At 39.8% G+C, this 23,759-nt stretch overlaps 1 protein-coding gene across 1 annotated transcript in view; it reads left to right on the forward strand.

Annotated features, from left to right (window-relative positions):
- LOC109404744 (igLON family member 5-like) overlaps window positions 1-23,759 on the forward strand; it is a 289,833-nt gene that overhangs the window by 259,421 nt on the left and 6,653 nt on the right. The window lies entirely within an intron of this gene.

Genomic DNA, 23,759 nt, shown 5'->3' on the forward strand with positions numbered 1-23,759 from the left:
AAAGAATCGCTGAATTTCTTATGCATTCCGTATATGATTTCCTGAAACAATTGTCGTACGGATTCCTGAAAAAAAAATGATGGAGGGTTTTTATTTAAGGAAACCAATAAAAGCTTCTCTAGAGGATTTTTTTGAGAAATGTTTAGAGAATTCTCTAACGAAAACTCCGATGGAAATTCTGGAGGAAATGGAACATGTTCAACATGACTTTCAAAAGAGATCTATAGAAAACTTTCTGAAAATAATTAGAATTTTCCAAAGAAATCCATTGTGTTATGTATACCGAAAAGGATTCAGGGAAGTTTTTTTATAAGAAAATCCTATATAGTTTATTTTAAACTTTTGAAAAAAAATGAAAGGAAACTATGACTTTTATAAAGTGACCTTGGAAAGAATGCCTGAAGGATTTCTCAGAGATATCTCCGTAAGTATTCATTGCAAAATTTCTTGAAAAATCCCTAGAAAATTTTCCTAAAATATGTGAAGCTAGGAAAAATCTTAGAGATAATATCCAAATGAAAATCTGATAGTTTTTAAAGAGCATGTAGAGGAAATGTTGGGGTTATCATTGAATATATTATCCTGTGACGAATTTTTCACCGTGATTTTCATGTATCCATTTGGACGTATAAAACTCCTTATTTCATTTCAAAATGTATGTAAACAAAAAAAAAATTAAAAAAAACATGTTTTTCTTTTATATGCGTGGGCACTCATACTGAGAGTTTGTCAGTTTGACCTCAAGAGTTGGTTACTAAGCGAGCTACTTGGATTAACTTGATAAAATCACTGACAGCAATCCCAGCAAGAGTAAATCTGAGAGGAATTTCCAGGAGTGAAATTTGAGAAGGAATCTTTTGAAAATCCTTGTGAAAATCACAGAATAAAACTTTTGCAGGAATCCCACTTGGTATAGATAGAGGAATCCAATAGATAGAGAAATACCAAGAGGAACTCTTGGAGAAAACGACAATTTTTTTTTTTTTTTTGGAAAATTCCCTTTGAATTCCTCCATAAATGTTTGTTGGAAAATACTTGCTGAGATTACTCCAGAGGTTTCTCCAAATATCCCCATACATATCCATTCTTCTAAGGATTGCTATTGAAATTCCTGTCGTGATTTTTCCGGACTTCTATCCGTCCATACCTGTTTATAAGCAATGTTTAATTACAAATCGTAATAGAAAACACGCTGTGTACGGACAAACAGCCCTTTTTATAAGAGTCTAACCCAGTGATTTAACGGAATTACTTCGGCCACAGGGATCATTCCGACGCTCCCTGTCAATTTTAACAAATTATGCATATGTACAATTGTTCTGTAAAAATATTACATAAATCTGTTGACTATTCGCTGAACGCCGTGATTTTCAGTGAGGCCGGTAAGACTTAACCGCGCAACAATCATCGATCTGCCCTACCATGCGCTTCCATTAGATTGCATATCGTACCAAATCTTGTGATGCTCATCAGAAGGATAACGACTCGTTTCACTAAGAGATTTCGGAATTTGAAAAAAAGGGTGGTAACGAAAATGGTAACGTTCAAAACATATTAGCATTAAAGTTCATCAACTGAAGATACAAACACTTTCAAGAGAGCGACCCTGTCCACTAGATAACATTCCTCTAGCAACACTCAGCTATACGAATGTTCCTCCTAACACCTGTGGACACTATCGGGAGGTGCCTTTATCTAGGCATTTAGCTACAAAAAGTCCATTAAACATTCATATCCTAGAGAGCACCCTCTTGTGGAAAGAATCATCCCAGTAGTGAGCACCGCTTGTACTAAACTCCAAAACGCACTGGATTTATAAGTACCCCTACTCTGCGCCACCATAAACAGCCCTGGAAGGTTCGAGGTGAAGAGAAAGCAGCAGCTTTTGTTCTATCAGTTCCTACAATACAGTTAACGATACACACAGTTTAACGTCGTCGTTGTTGAGCAACTTGTTTCTCTTCCGTTGTTGTACGTTGTACAAAAGCTGTTGGATGCGGACGGGGACTAGGACGAAACATGGGGGGAAACATCCCTGGCAAGTTGCACACTGTTTATGTTTGCTCGTGAAGCGGAAAAACTTTCCTTCCCCGGACGACGAATACGTGCAACAAGAAGCAAAATAAATTCTAAAGCTCGAGTTGCGACCTTGGCTCTACTTCAGTTCGGCTACATTCGTCGGTGAATGCTCTGCCAGAGGGTCGTCCATTTTCGGGCCTTACTTTCGTACTTTTATTCAATTGCGTTACCCGAAGTGACAAAACTTTTCTCATCAACGAACCCTAAATTTTGTTACAATTTTTTTTTAGCAGACTAGCTGCAGGCAGATCTAAATTTCCGTTTATTCGATCGATGGTGGAGCGAGTTTAAGCTCGGCGAAGTGCCCCGTATGTGAGACCGAGATGGGCCACCATGCTTGACATTTGCCACCCGTATGATCCAATTAGATTTATTACAAGAGCAATAACTTTTACGTTGCCATTTTTGCTTGCTAGCTACTATCTAGCCCTACCGGATGGAGCAAGGAAAGTTGCTTGCAGAATGCTTTGGCTTGCATAAAAGTCAGTGCCAGACTTTCGCTGCGGGACCTCCATCCCGAAAGTTGTGCATCCGTGATGTGGCTTCTTCGGGCGGGGGTGGTGATGGGTGAAAAATTCGTTCCATTTTTACCTTCGGGGCAGAGTTCAATGGTGGTCATCGCATCGGTGCAGTCCACAGTAAACGGGGACATTGTTTATGGGATCCCGTCGTATCGGCGATGTGCTGCTACTGTGACTTTACAATGAAGCAGCAACCATCATCGTGTTCAACTTTGGGATCAAACGAGGATAGTTCCGATATCTTTACCTCTTTACTGTGTTGGTGAGTTGTGTGGAGCTGATGGTTGAAAGGAATTTATGAAAGTTTTTTATGCTGCTCAGCATCTAGGGTGAAGAATTTGGACTTTTTTCGTTGAAGATATTTCTAGATTGTATGACGGTAATTTGTATCAGTTTCAATATGTTGATGACAGCGTTTCAAGGCAGTGCAGTGTTTTAGGAATTATCCTTTTTGCTGTACCGATAGTAAACCCAGTCTAATTGATAGCCCTTTTTCGATCCCCCTCCCCCCTACGTCACACTTTTTGTATGGGACCTCTGACATTTTTGTATGGGTCGTCACACTTTGCTTCCCCCCCTACCCCCTCAAAACGAGACGTAATTTATTGACGTTCCCTTACTAATTTACTTTCAGATCTGACTACCCATGGTGGTGTAAAGGGCCGAATTAGAGAATCTTTATCCTGGGCGATTGCCCGCCATCATCGCCTTGACCTGTGATCAGGTCCAATTTCTGTCGACTTATGTACTTTGTTTCGTTGTTGATGCTGCGCCGCCATGAGCCTCTCGGTCTGCCTCTGCTGCATATACTGTTGGGTTCCAATCTAACGTTTGCTTTCAGATTTCGTTTCGTTTCGCCCCTGCATAGAAAGCGAACCCACCTCCACTTTCACTCCCGAATTTCTGTCGCTATCGGCTTTTGATGATATCGACGTTGGAGCTCAACGTTGGAAATCTAATTGTGAGGCCACCATGCACGAATTATATACCGCAGGCATCTATTGATGAAAACCAAAAGCCGTTGAGTGTTCTCCGCTGATACACACCAAGTTTCACTGGTCTACAGCAGCACAGATTTCACGTTCGAGTTAAAAATTCGGATTTTGGTGCGTGGAGTAATCTGGTTGTTTTTCCATATATTTCATAAATTCGGCACCAACATTTCAAAAGGGCGTAACTGCTTTTGCAACCAATGCCTTCTCATAAAGCTGTGGACCGTATCTCATCCCTCCCGAGCAATCTACTAACACAAATAGAAAGATAAAATCCTCCTCTTTCGTTTAATGGATGTGAATTGCGTAAGATGAGTGATATACGATGCACAGCTTTGTGAGAAGTAATTGGTTGTAAAAGCAGTTACGCCCTTTTGAAATGTTGATGCCGAATTCACAAAAGCAGCCCTCACCTTCTTGATCCGTGCACCTATGTCGATCTTGGTGCCACCATCGACCGCCATTCGGTTACCAAGATATTGGAAACTTTCAACATTCTCCACTGCCTACCCAGCTACCGTAAAGCTGGAAGGGTTGACCGTGTTTACATCCAACGATTTGGTCTTGTTGACGTTGATGGTAAGACCTGCTGCCGAGGAACGATTGGCAAGATCATCGAGCTTGCTCTTCATATCAGAGTGCCGTTGAACTAGGAGAACAACGTCATCAGTCAATTCGAAGTCATTTAGTTGCTCCAGGGGTACTGGCTACCACAGCAATCCACGAGTTGGTCACGGTCAATCGTATCTACCAGAATCTCGTCAATACTGTGCTTCAATGAGGCCGATGTTTTTCTCCGTGCCACCCTTGCACCTGCTTTCCACATATTTTCGTGATTGAGACGGTCGAAAGCTTTTTCATAATCAACGAACACCAGGTAAGGAGACTCTCGGAATCCATTGATTTGCTCCAGGATGATACAGAGCGTGACAATATGGTCCACACAGTATCGTCCGGCATGGAATCCTTGCTGCTGTCGTCGGAGAGTTGCGTCAATCTTTTCCTGTATCCGGTTAAAGATCACTTTGCAGAGAACTTTGAGAACGATACACAGCAACATGTTGTCCCGCCAATAATCGCATACAGTCAGATCACTCCTTTGGGTACTTTTACTAAGACGCTTTACATACAGTCGGCCAGAAATATAGCGGTTTCCCATATGTTGCAGAATAATTGACGCATTAGTTGTGCGGATACTATGGGGTCAACTTTGAACATCTCTGCTGATATGCGATTGCTCCCGGTGCTCTGTTCAATGTCATGCTGATGGTCGTTTCTACCTTCTGTACTGATGGAGCTTTGTTGTTGACATTGATACGAGTAATGCGTCAAACTCTTGATGGATTCTGCTAAGGTGTTGATGGCGTGACCGATATTTGAAAAAGATTGCCAAGGTGCTCGAACCTGCATTTCAGCTGGTTTGCTGTGTCGGTCAATAACTGTCCAGACGTGTATTTTACGGGCATCGTAGCATTCATTTTAGTCCCACTCATAAGCGCCAACACGTGGTTGAGGGGGGGGGGGTTAAAACTCTTCATAGTTGAACAATACCGTCCAGAAGTGAGATAAAAATGACTAATTCGTGAATTCTACCCTATATACCTGCTAGTGTTAAAACCACAAATACACCATTACCCCAAAAACCATTATACAAATGATATTCTCCGAATGTAGTATTACATTCGAAATTTTTGGTTTTGGTGCAAAGCAAAGGGATAACTTTTTGATAAAAATGCCATTTAAATTAAAATATGTAACATTCCTGAAACTTATGCATTTTAGGGTAATGGTATGTTTGTGGTTATAACACTTACAGTTTTTTTTTTGTTTGTATTAACGTGTATTTTAGCTTAAATGCTAATTCTACACTTAACACTTACAGTTATATAGGGTAGAATTCACGAATCAGTCATTTTTATCTCACTTCCATCCTCTTTCGCGCTTTATATAACGTACTTAGCTGATTTAGTATGGATTTATATACCATTGTCTATCTTAACTTAGTCTAGAATTTAGTTAATAAACATTTCATAACTATTTCTGATTTCTGTGTCTTGTCATTAAACTATCAAAGAAATAATTGAAGTTGCACCAAAAATAATAGTGATTTGAACAAAAATCCGACTCACACTTCATTTGAATGGTGACCTCAAACTTTTTTCCGCTAAAATCTAATGAATGGCTCTCAAAGAAGATAGAAATAGGGTTCTAATGCAACTTTAATTTTAAAATTTGGTCGACTCAATTTTGTATTACACGGAAAACCATTTTTCGTACAGATTTATGGAAAACATGTAAGTTTAGGTAAACTTTTCATACTAAAAATTTCTTATAAAATTTGTATAAAGGACCTTCGAATCAAATCTAACTCTTTTTCTTTCGATAGAGTTTGAGAACGACTGGATTAAATGAAAAAATGACTGAGATATGACCGAAAAACATATCCTTGTTTTTGAGGGGGTGACCCCAAACTTTTGCACGGGAGTGTACTCATCAAGCCCGTGCACAAGGAGGGGGGGGGGTTTGGGTGTTAAACCCCTCCCATTACCGACGCTTTATACACTAGGCGCCCCTCCGCCTTATGACAAAATAGGGAAAAAAACCCCTCCCTTGGCGCCACTTCTGTGCACGGGCCTGGCACTCATCATACAAAATTCAGCTCATTAGGGGCTGTCCATAAACCACGTGGTCATTTTTTTGGGACTTTTCAACCCCCCCCCCCCCCCCTCCCCCGTGGTCATTTGTCCATACAAAATTTTTTATGTGTCCATACAAAATGATCATTGGCCGAACCCCCCCCCCCCCCCTATGACCACGTGGTTTATGGACAGCCCCTTACTACAAATCTAGTACTTCTCCGATCGTGCCCTATTGGAACTATGTGCTTACATTTTTCTGGCAATCTTTGATTGCCAGCTTCTTTACTTGTATATCCTTCTTTAAACTTGGCTACTTACAGGGGAATCTTTTTTCAGAAACTGCTTTTGGCATATACAGGTTGTTGTCGTAGACTTCGTTGTCAAGTACGCTAGCGAAGTCAGTCATTAATTGTGACTGAATCGTGGATCAATGTGCATGATAATGCAGTAAGAAGCTCATGTGAAAATCTCTTGAACATCTCTTAACTTTCTTTAAATAATACTAAAAAATATCAATTATTTCGGTCAACATATTTTGCAGGACATTCTTAAATGTGGTCTCTATGAATCCTTCAAATCTCTCAACAAATGTAAAAACCATCCACAAACTTCAAATTTGAAAAACATTCATCCTAAAATATGGACACAATAATCTCTAGGAACTCCACCAAATATTCTCCAGATAGGTCTAGATTCCATTCTCAATGTAGAGTGGACCTGATGTAATGCTTTAAGTAATGCCTTTCACGCCGAGGGTCTTGAATCGAATCCCATTCCTTACAAGCTTAAAAGTAAGGGAAGCTACTGTTGCTCCTGCGGTAAACTATTCTTGGACTAACAGATCTTTTATATAGGGCATATCCCAAGCAACACACATGGTTACAAAACAGTGACGGCAGCGTATGTAAGGATTGCATAGAAGTCACTGTGACTCACTGCGCAACCCTTACATACGCTGCCGTCACTGTTTTGTAACCATGTGTGTTACTTGGGAAGGCAATTGCTATTTGAAAATTTTTCTAAGCCTTCGACGATTCGTGGCCTTGTTGTTTACGATCTGGACTTAGAAACATTTCGTTCATGCCAATTCATAACTGTTGAGTGGGTTTCTGGGTAAACCCTAATTGTTAGGTTCAGGGAAAGGCATTTTGCTTGGGGTCTGGCTAAGCTTCTACTGATAGATGGGAATTATTGTGGGATTCTGATAAGTGACAGTTTGTATTACGCGCGTGGCAAAATTCTAATGAATCAAGATAAGAATTCAAGTAGTGTGAGAAATTTGCTACTTCAAAACTTGCTGGTGGGGTTTTGCTAGGAGCTATTTCTGAGATTCCACTAGGGCTTCTTCCTGGAATTTCTCCAGGTGTTCCTTTTTCGGTTTCCATGTGATGCTTAGCGAGTATTTTGTTCCTTACGTGTTGATAGTATTGCTGAGGGCTGTGTATGTCAAGGAGTACGTTGATTATGCTTATGCTGATTACGTATGTATTACTGTAGTTCTGGTAGATGATATGATTACTTTTAAGCGTTCGCACCGTCGAAGCTGCACAACACACCTCCTGTAGCACCACAATGTTGAATCTGAGGTCTTTCAGTACATCGGTGAGTATGCGAAGCAAGATGATACCGTTGAATTTAGTCCGTATTCTTGTCCTATTTGCTATTTTCTACTGGATCGCGGGGCCTAACACGAACCTCCTAACTTTCCAGGATACCAGGGTGTACATTTGAGCTTAAAATTCATCCCCGGCACTCTGACGTCGGTCAGCCGCCTTTAACAAGGAGAATAGACGCTGTTGTGAGCTACTTCTCTTTGAGAAGAGACGCTTAGATTAGCTGAAGCAAACACCCTTCTTTCAAAGATTACTCACTGTTTCCGGCTGGTACTACGGGTAGGAGTTGCCTTAGGGTGGGGCTAATTTCAAAAAATCTCTCTGATATATAATTTCCCAAGTGGAAAGTGATCTACTAGTCGAAATAAGTAAGCTGTACAAAAATGAGCGATTTAGGTTGATATTTAGAGGTGGCGCAAAGGGTTCAAGTGAAATTTTTGCTAGAACAAGCTTTCAAAGAACATTTCAAATATAATTTTCAAACTTAATTTTTCTAGACAAAATCGATGATTCTAGAACCCAATTGGGCCAAATTTACGCTCAAAATTGCGATATATCCACTGGTTTCCGAGATATTTGAAAAAAAATGTCTTATTTTGGTATCCAACTCAAAAAATACTGAAAAACGACATTTTTTTCAAATATCTCCGAAACCAGCAGAGATATCGCAATTTTGAGCATAAACTTTGTTTTATCGGAGAGATTTTTTGAAATTAGCCCCACCCTAGAGTTGCATGGCACAATTTCCTCTCATGAATCGATTCCCACTTCATAATTGCAGCGTGAGCACAGCGTTCACGCAGGAAATAGATTCTACGGGGATGAGGAGCATGTTATCGCAGTAGGTCAGAGTATAGCAAAGTTTGACCAAATGCTAATCTGTGTTTTCTATAGTTTGGTTACACCCTAGTTCAAGCTTCATACAACATGTCTCATATGCTAGTTGTGCAATTTACCTTGCTGGACTAGGGCTACAACATTTCATTCCGCCAATCCGGAGACGGCGATTTCGATTCCCGTTCCGGCTGGAAACTTTTTTCGACTTCTCTGGGCAGTGAACTTCCCGAGCAGAGGAGAATAGCAAATTATTAACTACGAAATCACATAACCTGTTTTTATATCTTGTTTTGTTATTATTTAATTGTCAAGGCATAGTTTTTCCATTACAAATTTTGTTGGGCAATCTCATTTTGTTATAATCAAGCTATTGATATACATTCACTAAAATACATTTCAATAACATATGTTGTTGAAGTACATGGTTTGTTATTGTTGTACTATTGATCAGGGATGGCATTTCGCACTGAAAATGTGCACAGTGCAGCTTATTTTCATACTTAAACCGCGCACACTTGTACTCACACTGAGGAGCATGCCGTCCCTGCTATTGATCAACTTATATACAATAGCACAACAGTAACAAGTTTTGAAATCAAAGCAATATTCGACAATTGTGACCTGTCCCTTCGTTTTGTTTTATTTTTGTATTCAGTTAAGAAAAAATTTTCTAAACGAAGCCTCTGAAGAAGTCCTTAAATAATTTTCGAAAAAAACACTTGAAAGTTCTGGAGGAGCCCTTCGATAAATCCTTGGAGAAATGTTCAAAACAATTCCTGGTGCAATCTTCTTAGAAATTCCTGAGCAATTATTTGAATTCTTAGCAGAATCTTTTGGACAACTTCCGGAGAATTCATAACAAATTATGCTCTTCAATTATTATCAATAACATATTAATACCAAAATTTGTTATTGCAATATTTCCTGAATTCACTGTTATTCGGTTGTTATTGAAACTAACAAAACAAGTTATTCAAATGGTTTTCCAGGAACATTATTTTGTTATGATATTTGTTATTTTGCTGCTTATGACAGACAAATTTAAAACATAATATGTTATGTTAATAACTTGAAAATAATCGATTCTATTATTCAGTTATTTTGCCCAAATAACACAGCTTCTTATGCTGCTGTTATTCCCTTCTGCTCGGGTTGCCTCACAATACACAAATTCATGCAATGCAATGACAGACAAAGACGGCCCTTAAATTAATAACTCAAAGATCACTAAGTTGAAAAGAGTAGAATCAAACGTAGAATCAAAAATAAGGAAGAAGAAGGGACATTCCAAGTTCCAATTCATGTCCGTTGTTTCAAGCTAAAAGTGGTTGTCGTTATTTGGTTTCTGTATTGTTTTTTAGGATTTGTTAGTGAATTTGAATATTGAACTATTAAACTGACTAAATTGAATTCCTAATCTAATTACTAGAACAAAATTTGTTAAACCTACTTAAAATTAAATGACCACTTTTTACTGTATACCACAGATCGAATGCAATCTAATGCCGAACATCGGCGATCGTAAAATGTACCCACATACATACACATATTGTACAACACAGCTAGGTTAAGAAATGTTAATTATATATCAGTTGAAGACACTCTGCCGATGTGATCGGACGAATTATTACAAACGTGCTCCGAAACCCCGTTTTCTGCTACTCCAGTCCAGGTCTAATTGCCCCAGTGAAATCTTCTAAGTGCCAAATTAGAAGAACACCTAGCGCGATCGAACGCCGCCGGTTCGTAGTGGAGAATTAGCTCAGCACTTTTCGACAAAGTGGAGCAATTCAGGTGATTGGTTTGGGGCTAGTGAAATATCCCTAGCAGATACAATATCTGTTAGCCCTCCCGTTGTGCAGTGTGGGTAGCTTGGTTCCGCGAGGCTAGAAAGCCGTTTAGAAAGCCTGTGCATGACCAGTAAAAGTGCGTAGCATGATCAGGATTTGTGAGCGGTAGAATGTTGGCCTAAGGTCATTTATCCATCGTTGTGTATAATATTTTTTCCCCATGATGTAGGGGAACAGAGCCCAAAATGTCAAGATGGGGTAATATGGCACAACTCATAAAATCATTCCTGAATGGGACTTGATCATTGCTACAGGTGAATGGTGTCATGATATGTTTGCATTAAATTTTCTTCTAGAAGCTAGGCCGCCAAGTTTTATCACCAGCCAAATGTTTCTAAGGAGATTATGGCACCCATGGAGGCGCGTCCCAAGGAACACACATGTTATAATAGAGTTACAACAGCACAAGTTTTGGTTGTATAGGAGTTTATTTTACGTAATTCTAACATTTGTTGAAATAACGTAAAATAAACTTCTATACAACCAAAACCTGCGCTGTCGTAACTTTTATATAACATGTGTGTTACTTGGGGTGGTTGTTGGTGTCTACGCTATCCATGTTAGGGGTGATTCAAATATGACGACCATCGTTTAGCGGGGAAGGAGGTGACACTCCATGTATTGCGTACACGAAATAAACATGACAGAGGGGTGAAAGTGAGTCGAAAATGTCAGAAAACTGGTGGACGTAATTTTTGAAAGTTTTGATGAAGTGGCATCTTACCCCTTGGCAGATGGCCTTTTTGCACCACATCCGATTTACGAATCAAATGCAATAATTTAGTGAATATTTTTGCTGAAGCATCGAGCAAATATTGTTTAGTTGCTGTTACCTGTTTGAAAGCCTAACAAATGAGGCTATATATCATTGAAAACGATGAAAGTTTGAAAAATGGCATATTACCACACTTTCCACTATAGCTTCCGGAGGAGGGTCATTTCATATTCAGCCTCTGGATGCCAGAACATACGCTGTTTGAGCCGTACTTTTATGGAGAACAGAAGCTCGGGACGTATCTCCTCAATTTCACTGAAGTCAGAATGGCAACAGTGGCCACTTTGCACTAACGGCTAATCACTGAACTCTTGACTGGCGGTCTTTGTCATCGACTGACTGACTTATCGAAGCATGATGTGGGATGTTGTGGTGACAGAGCTATGTTGAATACTCTAACCTGGTTGTTGACTCATCATTTTGCAGCACAACGAACCTAAAATGAACATAATAAACTTTTTTTATACGGTGCTCTACTTGTGCCAATTTGGATGCTTTCCTAATCCAATGAACGCAAAAACCAATGTCATCACAAAATAAACACCAGAAACCCATTGCACCAATCAGAACAAGCGTAAATCAACAGAACCGACAATGGTGTGTGACTTGTCCTCTCCTCTTAAAATATATTAGTTTAATCTGCAAACTCAACAATCGCCGAAGAAGGAAAAACCACACTCATGTGTAGTGTGGTGTGCCAAGCCGCACCCGACAATTCAATCCCGGGGAAAACATAAACATAAACTACCCATTTTCCATTATATAAATTTCAATCTTTTTATGCGGCGTTAGCTTATTGCACTGATCCTGGCCGTGTGCGGCTCGTATGGATGTACAGTATCGGACAATAAAAATGCACCAAAGCCGTTTTCCCATACAAACTAGTCAACTTTAGATTACCATATCTCAGTTACTTCTAATCCGATTTTTTTCATTTTTATGTGACGAACTACAAAACATTTCAATTTTCAAAAACTGTTGAAAAAGTTCAGTGATAACTATTGTTACAAAAGTTACAGATAGGTTGAATTTTGACAATAAAAATGCACCAAGACAAAAAATGTTATAGCAAAAAATGGTTACGTCATATCATTATGGTGTCTTCGGCAAATATGTTTCTTGTGTGATGACAAATAAGTTTGCTCAACAGACCAACATGATTTGACTTCAACATTTTTTGCTATACAATCTTTTGTCTTGGTGCATTTTTATTGTCAAAATTCAACCTATCTGTAACTTTTGTAACAATAGTTATTACTGAACTTTTACAATAGTTTTTGAAAATTGAAATGTTTTGTAGTTCGTCACAGAAAAATGAAACCAATCGGTTGATAAGTAACTGAGATATGGTAATCTAAAGTTGACTAGTTTGTATGGGAAAACGGCTTTGGTGCATTTTTATTGTCCGATACTGTATGTATGTATGTGCTTCCGTTTGCCTGTGCACCTGCTCGTCTGAGAAAAAAGTATAACCGTTAGCAATAAATTTCCATTTTGTGTGTTATGTAAAATTAAGTTGAAACAAAACAGTGAGCTGTTGGGGTGGAACGCAAGGGCGGCGACGACGACGACAACGGTTACCTACAGTCATCTGCTGGAATGAAGAAACCGCAAAACCAGCTCGTATAGGTTGGCCTACCTTCTTGCAGTTTATTTTTTCGGCGGCAAAAAAGTATCACAAACTGTATAGCACAACACAGCTGAAAAAGAGAACACAACGTGAAGGCAAATATCATCTAGCTTAGTTCAGTTGCCGCCATGGATCCTGCAGTTGGGGCAAGCGGTATAAAGTATACGAACTCTGAAAAACAACAGATCTTGACAGGGCTTAACTATGATTTAATGGTGGAAAGGTGGATGCAATACTACAGCGAACAGCTGATTGTCACAAAAGAGTTGTTTGGAATACCAGAAAATTTTCATTATTAAAACATCACTACAATGGAAACTGAAAACCATAACCAGCATGCAGTTCTCACAATATAGAGAGATGTTAAAAAGAAAAAAAAAATAACATTGCTGAAGGAAAACAAATGCTTTTCACCTTGAATAAAAATGGAATCGATATCAATAAAAGTTGACGATCTAATAACGTAAATTATACTCAAGAAGCATTGATTACATACAGTTATAGATTTAAGTTACACAATTTCCCTATAAAATCGCATTCTACTCCACGATCCCCCACTCCTGCTGGTTTGACGGGATGACGTCTGGAAGACGAGACACGTGACTTATGCGGGTCATGCTGCCGTAAAGACCTTGTATACGGTTTTCAAACCCTTCGCATTCGCACACAGCTCTGCCTGAAAGGATGAAAGACGAATGTCGTGTCTCGTCTCGGATGTATGTATCGTGGCGTGGGGAATAACATTGAACAAACAATTTAACGCTAGCACAAATTTGAACTCACTTCGTTTGCGTTCCGGCATAACAAATTCAGACGTATAATTTATTACGAAAATAACCAGGCGTCGACCACTTCAGCGTGTGGGGAATTCCCTTCCGAGGCGTCGTCGCAGGGTTGTTTAACGTTCTTGACAGGATGAAAAGTTAGTTAAGAGGATGTGCCAATACACAATGCATGCATAACCAATGATGTGCGATAAATCAACGCAAAACACTCTTCAAGCTACCCGTCCGACGCCTTTAACTCGGAGATCAAACAATGTTATCGGTTCAGGTTAGAAGATATACGTGACACGGCATCGGCAAAGAGAAAACTTTGGGGCAAGGAATGCTCTCAAGTGGAAACAGTCAAGCGCAGAGATGAACTGTGTGGCGAACATATGTGAATCAACGAGAGAGCAACTTGCATTATTTTGACAAAGTATTATCTATTCGAGCGTGAAGCAATGGGAAAATAGACTGCGGCAATATGTTTCAGCAACAGCTATTTCTACTTTGGTTCGTTCGTGTCCATTATTCGATGCCAGGATGAAATCCAATGCAATGTATATCATTCCATCCGGAAAATCCGTAGCTTTTTGTTGAAGTTCAATCTTTTCTTAAGTTGAAATGTCGAGAACATTTCAATGTTTTGCGTGTTACAAAGGAATCTTCACATAAAAGTAAAACTTCAAAAATAAGTAATATACGCATATAATGAAGTTTATAGCACAATTATATGCATAAATGAGTACTTTTATACGGAAAAGTGACATCACATAAGATCGCATTAAAATATCTTGTCTGGGAAATGAGATAACCTGAATTTTTTTATTACGACGGTAATGGTACAGCGTTAAAAACGCGTTACCTATTTTAAAAAAACATCGTAAAAAAGCCGCGTCATTAAAAAAAAACCTTGTAAAAAAGTAAAGTCACGGTAGATGTGGACCTGACTATTTTACGCGTGTTTTTGGACAAATAAAAAACGATTTTTTCGACGGTTTTTTGAAATAACGCGGTTTTTTACGAACGCGGGGAAACCCGACCCGGTCCACCGCTTCTTCACTTCATACCTTATTCTTTGGTATAAATAAAAAAGTCTCAACTTAGACTTTTCCACTTGTAACACGATAATACTATCTGTAACTATCTAAAAACTTGGTAAAAACTGATCGGACACAACAACAGCTTATTGGGTAAGTTTTTTTTTTTATAATGACAATATTATATTTTTGAGAACAAGTTGTTTCAGATAGATGTTAAAGATTCGCACGACTAAGCTCTTCAAACTGTAAGTGTATTCATTTTAAGGTTACGATCAATTATTGAATTGACTAATTTTAGAATATTCAATTTACCTAATAGCTCATAGAAGTTGCTGACCAAAAAAAACCCTTAATTACTCAAAAATACTTTTAATTTGAGGAAAAAACTTCGCAATTTTTGTTTATTCCTCTCAGCGAAAACGATTGCAGTGCATTTATTGACCCCTCCTGCGTCCCTCACAGTCAATCTTCATCCCTTACAGTTGTCTGCATCGAGCAACGTCAAACTCATGTCATTCGTAGGGACAGGTACGGGTGATTCTAAACTCATCATGGCTTGACTGACCTGTTGTTCGCTTATATTCTTTCTTTCGTGTAGTTCCGTAGAACTTCTGTTATCAGACTGGTTCCGTTTTGGACGAACATCGATCAGCGCTAATTTGAAGGCCGGTCTCGACAAGATTCCGTCATTGGTCCACACAACTGCCCTCAGAACATGCCCGCCCTTTCTTTCAAACACCTCAAATCTTTGTCCTCACAGTCCTCCGTTTCGGTTATTCTCGCTAACCACAAACACAACATCTTCAGGTTCCAATGGTTTTGTAGGCTGAAATCACTTGAAGCGCTTGGTCAACATTGACAGATACTCACTACTCACGCACCCATCGTTTCCAGATCAGGTCCGTCAAGTATTTTGTCAACTTTCAACTGTCCCGCAATGTGGATCCTTCCACCGAAAACGCTATCCTGGATTGTACAACGCCCTGATTATCGTAAAGAAGGAAGTGGTTCGGTCTAAGGGCTTACTGATCTGCGTCGTCTATCGGGATGCAGGTCAGCGGGCTTGAATTAACGATGGCTTAAGTTTCTAAAACCACGGTCTCTAACACCTCATCACTTGGACGATGAGGGTGGTTTGTAACGACTCCTATCGTCGCCATGACGCACGTTTAAATTTGTTTTTTTGGTTTTTATTTCTGTGTATTTTAACTAAAGCTAATTCTACACTTCCGCACGTTTAAATGCCAGGTAGCTCTGACGTTTGTAAAGGTCACCGCACAACCCTTATGAATTTCCTGCAGCTGAACTTCAAGCAAAATGCTGGCCCCTTCAAAGTACGTGTCGTTGTCAGAGTAAAAGGCTTCGGGGGCGCCTCTACGACTAACAAAGCGCGGACAAGCTGTAGATGACCTCGATGACCTCCAAGTGTTCCGCACAGTGCTTGAATCTGAGTGAATATGAACAATACGACCAGTTATCAGCGCCAGCAACCACTACGAACAAATACGCAAAGGGAGCGAAGAAAACCCGAACCAACTGCGACTGCTGTTCCTCATCAGTAGGTTAGCTTGTGAAGCAAACTGACTGCTGATCGTTCATGCTCAGTTGCTGCGGAGAGTGTGAATATGGGGAAATGATTCAGTGGTTTTATTTTTTGATCGAAACTTGTAAAAACCATCATTCTGTTGGAATGGGAATGTTGTACGTGACTATTGTGATCAACTTAATTCCAGTTTATGTTATTTGCACTGTAATAACGGGATGAAAACTAAGTATATTCATTGCCGTATTCACCGGCGAAGAGAAAGATTCAGAGAGCCACCACGCATACGAACCACCGTTTCTCACACTCAGTAATATATTTGATTGCTCATGCTCTCACTTGCTTCTGAAGCATGAATGATACAGAAGGTATACAGCTACTGCTCTGAGTTGAAAAGCGTCGGTCAAATAGGAACAAATTTTGCTTCGTTCGAGGGAAAACGCTTCGTTTTGCAAGCACTTTTAAACAGTGCTGAGAATACTCACTTGGGAAAAATTATACTCACTTGCTTCTATCTCAGTCCAGAAGCATGCTATCAAAAAATGATGTTTGAAGGGCTTTTAGATTGTAGTTTAATCTTAAAGTTCGTCAAATAAAGTAAAGATCGCATACGCATACCAAAGATGTGAGAGAGCTGTGAGTACGAGGTGAGTAAAATTCGTGGAATTCATACTCACCTTGTGCTCACAGCTCTCTGACGGTTTTGGTATGCATCTGCGACCTTTACTTTATTCGGCAAACTTTTAGATTAAACTACAATCTAAAAGTCCTTCAAACATCATTTTTTATTAGCATGCTTCTGGACTGAGATAGAAGCAAGTGAGTATAATTTTTCCCAAGTGAGTATTCTCAACACTGCTTTTAAAGACTACCGCACGTACATAGTGAGGCAAGTGAACAGCGCCACTCAGCGTTTCATCGAACTGCGTCCCAGCCAGTGTTGGTAAACTCACACTCAAAGCATACTTATGAATCGCTCATGCGTGAGCAAACTCGCGCGCGATTCTGAATCGTTTTCTCACGCGCGCGAGTTTTTCATGCAAAATCTCGCCCTCACGAGTCAAGCGCCGAAATCTAGTTTGCTTGTAAGACGAATTAAAATCAATTTGAACAACATTCAGTGATATTGTACGCTAGATATGCTTTTGTTTTATCATGCAATCCTAAAATATTCGACGTAAATAATAACAACACCAAGAAATACAGCAATGAGTAAAATCACGAGTCAACTCATGCATGATTTTTTCGGCGGTGAGTTTGGCGAGTCAAGAATCGCGCGTGAAACAACTCAATCATGAGTTTTGAGAATTTGAGTTTTTACCAACACTGGTCCCAGCTTCACCATGATAGGACCGAAGTAATCCACACCAGTATAACTGAACGCCCAGTGGAGTGTGGAGTAAGCCGAACTGCTGGAAGTGGGCTCATCCTCGTTGCTTGTGATACGAACTTTGAGATTCAGCAGCGCAGGCAGTGTCTGGTAACTCTGTTGATAACCGAACGTAACTGCGGAATTCTGAATCTTTAGCGAGCTTCGTTGAAGCTAGTTTCGTTATCCCTTTCGTGACGAACCAACACAATTGTGCTGTTGAGCGGTAACAATTTTGCATATTTTTTCATATATTTAGACTTTGTTTCATGTGATGTTAACTGTTTCAATAATTCTGCCATTAATTATACTTGTATGTGTACAAACAAACTTTTGTTTACATTTCCTGTGAGATTTATCACAACAAGGTAAACAAAAAGTGGACAAAACCGTAAAATATGAAAAAGTTTTATCCGCAGCTCTTGGTCCTTTGCGAGATGCTTCTCTAACGACTGCAGTCTACGTAGAGCTAGAGGGTAGCTATCCGGAAAAAAAACGGATGGTCGTATTTCCAGATCAGCCCAATTTCAAAACTTCCTTCAATCCTGGGCGTCGGTTTGTATAAGATGACACGAGCTCGATTCTCTTCTGCTGACTCAGCTTCTTCGATGATGCCATCCCCATGAAATCAACTTTTTAGCTTAAAAATGAAAACTGTTCCAACATGTCCAAAAGATACATCTCGTTTTTCAATAGGAACATGTTCCTGTCACTGCCCTGTCATGTCAATCCGTCCAGGCGTAATAACATCGTTTTTAGAAAAAATAGAAAAAAAAACTAGCATCACGCTTTCTGTTAAGGAGATTGATTTGCGTGGGTGGTTCGAGATAGTGCCCTACAAGAACATATTTGCTTAGAAAACGAGTTAACCCTTTCTACACGTTGACGCAGAAGTATGATCACCAATTTGGGCCTTTGGAAGCAGAACATTGCAGGAATTGTATATGCTAGTTCATTTGTTTTTATATGGTTTGTAAAATTTCTGATAGGTTTCTTCCACCCATTTTACCTTACGTAATTAATAGACGGCCGCTGATATATTAACTTCATTTCGAAGACATATCAGTACAGCACACATCGACGTCTTTCTACCTCTATCGTTGACTGAGCAAAAATCAATCTACCGTCAAGACAGCGAGCAAACTTAATATGTTTAGTTTTTTTTTGGGTATGTCATCAATTAAGAGAAGTGCAGAAGCATATAAAAATGTTTAGTTTACTTATTGTTTTACTAATGCTTAACATTTCATTTCATTCGGTTCATTGAAACCAGAGATATAAGGTTGTATATCGGATAACTATGCCTTTTAAAAGTTAATTTATAACTTCCACTGATAGACAACTGATTGATCAACTTAAAGTGAAAATTTTAGATTTTTTCTAAGTACTTTACGAAAAATAAATAACTAGTTGACCATTTTTGAAAAGTGAAATTTTGCCTGTACCGATCATTTTGTCTATTCACTGTATTGGTTTTGTAATAATTACACTGGTTTACAAAATAGAACAAAAATCGTAAACTTTTATCTACGACCAAAGTTTCTGATGCATAATTATGTGCTGATATCAAGATCGTGCTGCAAAAAAATAAAGTAGAACAGATTTTTTAGTCTTTCCTGGAAATCCAGCTCTACAGTTTTAAAAAATATGAAATTTACTAGAATATAAATATTTATTTATTTATTTTTTTATTTGTAAGTTAATTCATCTGACAATAGTTATTAGTCTTAATGAATCTCATATACTATTTCTAAACCTATTTACACTCATTCCGAAGTCAAAATTAAGATTCGCTTCATTAAAAATACTCATCCGTGAGCGAATGGGCTCATTAACATCATAGTTATAAAAAGGACGAGGAAGGCGAAAGAGGTCGTTTGAGCGAAGCGTATAAGCGGGTACATTTATATCCAACGACGCCAGCAGAAAGGGAGCATCTATTTTACCGGCCAGGATTTTAAAGACAAACACTGCCTTAGCAGCTTTCCTACGATGTTCCAATGTCTCGATGTTTATCAGCCGGCATCTCGCTTCATACGGTGGCAGATTATAGGGATCATTCCAGGGAAGATTGCATAAAGCAAATCTTACAAACTTCCGTTGAACAGCTTCCAAGCGGTTCATAATTGTGACATGATACGGGTCCCACACAACCGAAGAGGTTTCCAGTATGGGTCGAACTAGTGAAACGTACAAAGCCTTCAGTGTATACGGGTTACGGAACTCTTTTGTGTTCTTAGCATAGCATAGCATAGCATAGCATAGCCGACCGTACACATCCTGGGGTGGCTGTCGATAGAGACGTTCAATGCGCCAGAAAAGATGCCTGGGACTTGACAAACCTTTCATTGAACGACCTCGACACCTGGCCAGGTCCTTACGATCAGCGGGGATGGGGAGGAAATGTTGATTAGATATCTACTCAGAATATGTCCAAGAACTTGGCCCATTTCATAGATATCTGGAGTTGGATTTTGGATAGGAATTTATGGGACGCTTTCCTTGGCGAGAAAGCAAACTTTTGGCATATTTACGAATATAGTAGGTTATTGAAATTTTCATTTACCTGAATAGATCTGAAAATAATAATTAGTTATACAAATAAAATGGCTAGATCTCACCAAACTGGATCATTTTCTGTTGATTGCTTCCAAAAATTCCATTTTCTTATGATGAGACCTTCTTCATTCTTCCTCAACAGGCCATGTCGTCTCAGCAGGGGGTATTAACGGTCTCAACTGGAAAATTTCCTCCCAGGAATCGAGATTGTTGAACTTCAGGGTTAAGCTTTCCAATTGGTCGGGAATCTTGCAGTTTGCCGTTGACGCCGATCCGCAGCAGCATTAAAATTTTAATTCAGCCAAATCTAGTATCTTAAAGTTGAGTAGAAAATCACGGACGTGAAAAAACTGGCTGCCGAAATTTTCGACACGTCAACACGCGCGCACAGACTACTTCGATCTCTTACGGAACTCTTTTGTGTTCTTGGACACAAATCCTAGCTGGCGACGAGCTTTTCCAAGCATTTCCTCATAGTGCATTTTGAACGTTATTTCGCTATCTAGTGTAACTCCGAGGTTACGTACAGATTCCACGCGCAGGAGTGGTTCGTCATCAATGGCATATTCATGCAAAATTGGACTTTTTTTTCGTTGAAAACTTATGACGGAGCACTTAGGCACACTAAGCGTCATGTTGTTCGCCCGGCACCAGACGACAAGCCGGTCAATCAGGCTTTGTAAACGCTCGCAGTCGCACATATCCTCAATCATCATGAATATTTTCATATCGTCAGCGTATAAAATGCAGAACCCTTCGCCGATTTCAATGACAACGTCATTGAAAAAGAGCGAGAACAGAAGAGGACCCAAGTTGCTTCCTTGAGGGACACCAGAGCTGATCGTAAACCAATCAGAGACAGACGAGCCAATTTTCACCGCAAGTTTTCCTTTGCATATGTATGATCTTAGCCAATCAACGAGCTGAGCAGTAACCCCGAGCTTTTCCAGTTTAGCCAGAAGGATCGAATGGCTGACGCTGTCGAAGGCAGCTTACAAATCGGTGTACACGACATCAAGTTGTTTACCATGCGTACACAGAGTGATGAAAATTCAACCAGGTTAGTCGTTACGCTGCGTCCGGGATAAAACCCATGTTGCTTCGGACTGATGTAGTTTTTTGCGCACTACAACAGGTAGGTGGAAACTACAATTTCAAACAACTTCGAGCATGCGCACAAAGACGTTATCCCTCTATAATTTCTGATGTCATTTTTCGAGTCCTTTTTATGAACTGGAAACATGAATGAGACCTTCCATAGAGTAGCAAAGCAACATTGTTGCATTGACAAATTGTACAAATGGATTAAGGGAACTATCAGACACTGGAAGCATTTTTTAAAGACACAGGCAGGGATTCCGTCAGGACCAGCTTTGTATGACATTTTTAGCTTGGACAGCGCTTTCGTTAAGACTTCAGCAGTAACCGTAAAAGTGCCGGCATCAGCAGGAACGTACGAAAGTGCGTCACGAATATTACGATCATTTTGCGATTCGATGAAGACTGATTCAAAGAATTGTGCAAATAATGTAGATTTTTCTTGTGCTGTGTTCGCTTTGTGGTGATCTAGGTGCATAGCGGAAGGCAGCCCCGAATCCTTTCTTTTCGAGTTCACGAAACTCCAAAACTGCTTAGGGTTGCGCTTCAGGTCACGTTCAGTTTTTCTCGCGTAACGCCGATAAAGTCGGGTGTTCAACTGCTTATAACGCTGGCTGTAGTACTTATAAGATGCTTTGCTCCACGATGTTCTGTTTCTACGGCGTGTTCGACGTGCGACGATTCTTTCTCGTTTAAAACTTCGAAGCTCCCGACTCGACCACGGTGGTTTTACAGGTGGGCGCTGTAGTGGCACACATTCCGTGAAAACATGACGCAGGGTCTGCGTGAACTTGTTTACGCAATCATCAGCATCACGGAAACGGCAAACCACGGACCAGTCAATTTCCATCAGCCGGTGGCTCAATACATCATAGTTGGCTCTTTTGAAATTAAATGCTGAAAGATCGTAAGTGTCGTCCACATCAAAGGCATTAGTGTAGTCGTGTACCGTCAGGACATGAGGAGGATGAGCTGGATCAACAGCTTCATCAAGATCGCATTCTCCAACAAACAACACACTAACGAGGACAAGATCGAGAGTATTACCAGCGTAATTCTTTGCATTGTTAACTTGCGCGAGGCCATTTGAATACATGCCGTCCAGAAACGTAGTACAGGATCGAGATAGGCATGCATTCGAGCTATCAACGGCACATGCTACGTACGTACGGTCAGACCGTACCCACCGCAGACCAGGCAAATTGTAATCCCCAAAGATCGCCATTTTATCACCAGCATCGATGCTCAACGCAATCTCTTCCACGCAGGCAAAATATCTCTCAACCATTGTATGGATACTTGATAAAACGGGAGGTAAATAAATTCCACCGACAATAAGCGAATAGTGACTCAATTTCACAGTAACCCAAACGTGCTCAAAAGTTCGATCGGTAACAGACACCGAAGATGACGAGAGATGGTTGAGTACAGCAATTAACACACCTCCAGAACGTTTCTAATGACTAGTTAATGGATTTCGGTCGCAGCGGTATACTGTGTACTTATCGTCAAACAGCATCCGGGATTCGATAACGTCGTCCAGCCAAGTTTCCGTCAGCACCACGATGTCATATGACGAACCATTCACGGCGCTGTAGAAATCGTCTAGTTTCGTTCGTAACCCACGTACGTTTTGATAATATATCGAAACGTCCTGAAGATTGAGGTTGCTGTGTCTGCGGACATTTGAAGATTCAGGGAGCGTATAGTTCATACCCGAAATAAAGTTGCCTGCATTCGGGGTTTGGAAGACCCCTCCTCCAACCTCATACACAGGACCGGGATGGCTGCTGGTCGCTGGCGGGAGTGGCTCGACTGTGACAAGTGGTTTTGGGGCTTCCATTCGACTTGTAGGCGAGCATCCCGGATATGATTGAATTATAACTGCAGGACGATTCGATGCTGGCTGGGTTTATGTTATGGTTTCTCTGTTGACATGAAATCTGCGAACCACAGACTTGAGCTGCGGTTGACCAATTTTGAATCTTTTTTGCATAAATGGAGAGCTGAATATAATATGCTTCGAACATCTGAACATAATTTTTTGCATTGGGATTCGAAGTATTGGTGATTATATTGGCCAGTTTTTTTTATATTTGAACAAAATTTCCAAAAATAATGAAGATTTTATTTCTTTTTGTTTTTAGTAAGAAAAAATCAATAAAAAATATTTCTTAACGTAAATGGTTACGGAAAAAGAGAACCAAATAGAACCAAAATTGATTTCAAATAGACAGCCTTGTATGGAAATTCGAAAAATTGTCCGCTCTACTGTAATTTTTTTCCTTTACATTTTCGAACTCTGGGCATGATTCTACATTGGAAATGATCATCAGCTTACCGAGTTCAAAAATGCTGTAAACTAGTGTCATCGAGCTTCACGGTTTAGTACAAATGGTGGGATATCATCTTCCCTTGACAGGTAAAAAAACGACTTTATTTTAAAA

This window comes from Aedes albopictus, chromosome 2 (assembly GCF_035046485.1).
Source record: "Aedes albopictus strain Foshan chromosome 2, AalbF5, whole genome shotgun sequence".
Classification (NCBI taxonomy): domain Eukaryota; kingdom Metazoa; phylum Arthropoda; class Insecta; order Diptera; family Culicidae; genus Aedes; species Aedes albopictus.